Here is a 6,262-nt window from a genome sequence, read left to right as displayed (position 1 = left end):
AAGTGTCTACGACCAGTAGTTACGGAGATACATACATGCCTTGGGTTGTGGGTCAAAGGTCATAAATGGCATTTCCGGTTATTTTTTACTAAAATGTCCCATTAGACTGAATATAAATGTATACCTTCTGATTAATTTAAGACCAAAATTACCTCGTTGTGACCAGTGGTTGTTGAGATTTAAGGACATATTTATGTTTGGTCTTATGACCTTTCACCTTGACCTTTTGACCTTTCGTCACATTTTCAAAATGTGTAACCAAGCCAAATATGATTGTTTGACCACCCTAAACCAATTTCTGAAGTCAAATTCTCTGGACCTCAAAGTGCATACGAAAGTTGATCTAGCTACTAGAGTATGTGTAACGTAGTGCCCTGACGGATGATAAGTATTAATTGTCATCCGTCAGGGCACCTATATAGTTAACATACACGTTGTTAATTCACTGTGTAACGTAGTGCCCTAACAGATGATAAGTATTAATTGTCATCCGTCAGGGCACCTATAAAGTTAACATATCATGTTGTTAATTCACTGTGTAGGCCTAACTGGTAGTGCCCTGACGGATGATGATAAGGATTAATTGTCATCCGTCAGGGCACCTATATAGTTAACATACACGTTATTAATTCACTCTGTGTAACTGGTAGTGCCCTGACGGATGATAGGTATTAATTGTCATCCGTCAGGGCACCTATATAGTTAACATACACGTTGTTAATTCACTGTGTAACGTAGTGCCCTGACGGATGCTAAGTATTAATTGTCATCCGTCAGGGCACCTAAATAGTTAACATACACGTTGTTAATTCACTATGAATCTGGTAGTGCCCTGACGGATGATAGTATTAATTGTCATCCGTCAGGGCACCTATATAGTTAACATACACGTTGTTAATTCACTCTGTGTAACTGGTATAGTCTGGGTTCCAGACGGAGTTTTGTCTTAATATTAGTAAAAAGATAAATATTTTGGCACATATGGCGTTTCATACGTTTACTACTTGATTTTGGATACTCCGTCTGGGGAAACACGCACAAGTCACGTGGTTTGACACCAAGAATTCTTGGTGCATACGATTATCCGGTTGACTAGTTTCAGCTGCATGCGATTGGCTACTCACTCGTACACTATTTTAATATTCATATTTCAGAATTTCAAAGACTCAACATCTAAGATGATGCGCATGCGCTATTTACGTTTAGACAATATGTACTTGGGTACATCATGGAGGTACCTCCATGGGTACATTGATGAAAGTTTCTGAAGGCTAGAAATGATTTTATCCCTAGTAGTCTGGTAATTATTTGATGGGATTTTTCCCAAGAACATGAAAACTCGTCTTGATATGATAGGTTAGCTTCTCCGCAAATCAAACATTGATTGAATGGATCATTTATTACGCGGAGATATTTTGATTTAATTCCCACCCAGACCCTGTCCTGTTCTGTGTGGTGGTGTAGCCCTGTTGTGTGCCGGTCGGTGGTGGTATGTAGGCCTACCTTATTGGCGTTTTATTCGGCAGGTCATACGTGCGAGTTGAGTAGGACCTACGAAGGAGGCCTAGGCCAAGGACTAAACAATTAATAAACAAAACAACTTGGCAACACGATTTTATATTTCAACAGTCTCGATCGTACATTCAGCACTGTTCGTATAGTACTCGATCTTTTTTATTTTGAAACAAAATGATCATTGGTTGATTCGAAATCCATATTTACATACCGCCCGCCCCATATAGCCAAATACGGTATCGTAACCTACGTCACTCTTATCGGATGCTTGCGGTCTGCAAATCGATTTCTATACGTGTTTCACAAGTCTGTATTTTCAGACAAAAATCGCGGTCGAAATAAAAACAAATAAATAAAAAAAAAAGACAATACAGACTTGGAGCAAGTCTATAACTGGTAGTGCCCTGACGGATGATAAGTATTAATTGTCATCCGTCAGGGCACCTATATAGTTAACATACACGTTGTACTGCCTACTTTATTGACGTTTTATTTGGCAGGTCATACGTGCGAGTTGAGTAGGACCTACGAAATAGGCCTAGGCCAATGACTAAACAATTAATAAAAAAACAACTTGGCAACACGATTTTATCAACAGTCTCGACCGTACATTCAGCACTGTACGTACTCGATCTTTTTCATTTTGAAACAAGATGATCATTGGTTGATTCGAAATCCATATCTACATACCGCCCGCCCCATATAGCCAAATACGGTATGATCACCTACGTCATTCTTATCGGATGTTTGCGGTCTACAAATCTATTTCTATACGCGTTTCACAAGTCTGTATTTTCAGACAAAAATCGCGGTCGCAATAAAAACAAATAAATAAAAAAGAAAATACAGACTTGGGGCAAGTCTAAATCTGTATATTCGATCGATTTAAACATAGTCAATAGAAGTAGGTATCCCAATGAAAGCGTACAGAGGGGTATCACTTTTGAAATATTAAAAAAATTCGAATAAGTAGTATGACTTTGGTAAATAAATCGTGTTCACTCTTAATTAATACTTTAAAAATGTATAATGTTTGAAAGTACTTGTTTTAATCTATGTATAAGTGTGTTTACAATTAAAATTAATGAAGTAGTTGCCGAGAAAATACGATTTTAAAACGGTTCTAAAATCCCGTCGAGCCGAAAATCCCCATCAGTTTTCAAAACACGATCGCACGATTACCATTGAAGCTAGCGGATTAATTTTTGTTGTATGTTATCAGGCTTTAAATGAGCTTAAATCGTCTTCTATAAATAGGTTTTTCGTAACGAAAGATCAATTTTGGTGACAAAAAAACAATTTTGAATCACTGTTTATGGAAAAATTTTATGGATTTTGGTATTAAATTATAGCTAAATCTACATTGAAATCGATAAAACATAGTTTACAAACGTATTGTGCATGGTAATTGTGCGAACTACATTTTAAAATGGTGCATGAGGCGTAAATCCCGTTCAGAATTTCGAAGATTGAACCATTATAATCCGGTGAATATTTATAGTGAGTAAAATATTGTACTGTAAAGTACGCTCTAGTTTGTTGTGACGTTTTCCGTTTAATACATCAATGCACCCTATCAGCGAATGGTACGTTCCATATTTTGAGCATGTTGTTTTAGTTTTCCTCGCTCGACTTCGGCCGGTGTAAGATTGAAATGTGTCCATCATTCAAATGTGTCCGGGTGGCGATATTTCTTTTCGTACATAAGTTAACTACAATTCGCTAATGCAAACGATTTCTGTCGAGCCGTCTGTGTAGTCGAGTGGATAAGACTATGGACTTTACATGTCGATATATGGGGTTCGACTCCCATGAGCTACTTCTTTTACTTTATAGTGAGAGAGAGATTATTTAAAGGGTTAGGTTTAGTTATATTAAGGAAGTAGTTCGGCTATCTTTCACATGGGGTCCCCAACTTATGTACGAAAAAAAAAATCGCGTCCGGGTGGACACTTTTCAGCATTGGATAGTGTCCAATTGCATGTTTCAACGGGTTCGCGGGCGTTTTCCAACAATTTAATGTTGTCCGGCGCGTTTAATAATGTCTGACCCTTGGATTGAATACCGTCCGTAGTTGAGATTTGAGATTCAGGTTTTGATCGTGATTGCGCATGCACTTGTCTTTTTTTAACGACCACTATTTGTTAATAATGCCAAACTAGTTTTTATTTTTCAAAAATGTCTTGGCTTAAAACACCTCCAATTAGCGACCATTATATATTTTGGTATGAATAAAGACAAGAAGAATAAATAATAATATAATAATAATCATGTAATAAAAACAAGTAATTATACTGGTCCTCTTCCAATTAAAGAACACTTTAGTTTAAACACTTCCAATTAGCGACCATTTTTATTATTTTGTATGAGTAAAGACAAGAGTAATAAATAGTCTTTAATCATGTGATAAAAAACAATTAATTGTACTGGTCCTCTTCTAATTATAGATCACTTTACTTTAAGACACTCCCAATTAGCAACCGTTATTATTATTTTGTATGATCTGAATAAAAACAAGAAGAATAAATAGATTTTAATCATGTGATAAAAAACAATTAATTGTACTGGTCCTCTTCTAATTATAGATCACTTTACTTTAAGACACTCCCAATTAGCAACCGTTATTATTATTTTGTATGATCTGAATAAAAACAAGAAGAATAAATAGATTTTAATCATGTGATAAAAAACAATTAATTGTACTGGTCCTCTTCTAATTATAGATCACTTTACTTTAAGACACTCCCAATTAGCAACCGTTATTATTATTTTGTATGATCTAAATAAAAACAAGAAGAATAAATAGATTTTAATCATGTGATAAAAAACAATTAATTGTACTGGTCCTCTTCTAATTATAGATCACTTTACTTTAAGACACTCCCAATTAGCAACCGTTATTATTATTTTGTATGATCTGAATAAAAACAAGAAGAATAAATAGATTTTAATCATGTGATAAAAAACAATTAATTGTACTGGTCCTCTTCTAATTATAGATCACTTTACTTTAAGACACTTCCAATTAGCAACCGTTATTATTATTTTGTATGATCTGAATAAAAACAAGAAGAATAAATAGATTTTAATCATGTGATAAAAAACAATTAATTGTACTGGTCCTCTTCTAATTATAGATCACTTTACTTTAAGACACTTCCAATTAGCAACCGTTATTATTATTTTGTATGATCTGAATAAAAACAAGAAGAATAAATAGATTTTAATCATGTGATAAAAAACAAGTAATTGTACTGGTCCTCTTCCAATTAAAGAACACTTTAGTTTAAACACTTCCAATTAGCGACCATTTTTATTATTTTGTATGAGTACAGTCAAGAATAATAAATAGTTTATAATCATGTGATAAAAAACAAGTAATTGTACTGGTCCTCTTCCAATTAAAGATCACTTAAATTCAAACACTTCCAATTAGCGACCGTTTTATTATTTTGTATGAGTAAAGACAAGAAGCATAAATAGTTTATAATCATGTAACAAAAAATAAGTAATTGTACTGGTCCTCTTCCAATTAAAGATCACTTTACTTTAAGGCACTTCCAATTAGCGACCGTTTATTATTTTGTATGAGTAAAGACAAGAAGTTTAAATAGTTTATAATCATGTGACAAAAAACAAGTAATTGTACTGGTTCTCTTCCAATTAAAGATCACTTTACTGTAAGACAGACAGATGACAGTTAACACGACTAAAAGGTGAAATATCTCCCGAGAGCTGCTGTTTTGAGGTTGACCTGACAATTGTGGCCATTACCAATTGGGACATTACCCTTGCTGGACATCTGGTAAAAATAAATACCGATTATGCTGCCGCTTTAGTACACAAAACGATAAATAAAAAAAAATAATAGAACTTGTAGCATTCCCTTTAAACTAATACAGTAGGCCCTGTTCAAAACTGCTAGTGTAGAAAAGTCGAATCCACCCATGTAATAAAACCTAGAACTAGCTAATGTAGAAACACCAACAGCTTATTTATTAAATAAAAATCAACATTAGCTAATGTACAACTCAACAGGTAATGTAGTAACGAAAATTGCCTCACAGCTAATGTAGTTAATATTGCCAGCTAATAAAATATTATATATTTTACAAACCTAAATGTCTAAATCATGTGCAAATGTATTTCTCTTTACTTAGCACTCTGATCGTAAGCAACCACCCTTGTTAGCGACCACCTTTAATATTTAAAAGGGACTACCTCTGTTAATGGACCGCTTCTCACAATGGACAACCTCCTGAAGGGGTATAACCTCCTCTCATAACGGACTGCTTTTCATAAACTACCACCGCTCGTAGACGACCACTTCTTTTACCGAATACAACTCCCGTAAGTGACCACCTCAATAGAGGTGGTAATTTGCAAAAGGTGGTCGTTACGGAAGGTAGTCGATTATGAGAAGTGGTCCTTTAGGAGAGGTAGACGTTTTTTTTGGAGAGATTATTCGAAAAAAACAAAAAACCGAAATACCCTTGAGTGAACGAATAATTATGATGCGCAATTAAGGTGTTTATTTTGCCATATAAAATATAAAAAAATAAATATTTTTTGGTAATATGCATCAACAATATTTTTCAAATGTATTTTAGATAAATAAATAAAAAAAATATAATGAAAAAGAACTCACTTTAACAATGACGAACTTACTTGTTTAAAGCACTTTTGTTATCAGTTAATATTATTAAATTAGTAACAGTATTATGAATATTACAAGGAATGATCGAGA

Source organism: Antedon mediterranea, chromosome 8, assembly GCF_964355755.1.
Source record: "Antedon mediterranea chromosome 8, ecAntMedi1.1, whole genome shotgun sequence".
Classification (NCBI taxonomy): Eukaryota; Metazoa; Echinodermata; class Crinoidea; order Comatulida; family Antedonidae; genus Antedon; species Antedon mediterranea.
The sequence above is the reverse complement of the archived record's forward strand: the minus strand, read 5'-3'. Positions refer to the sequence as shown.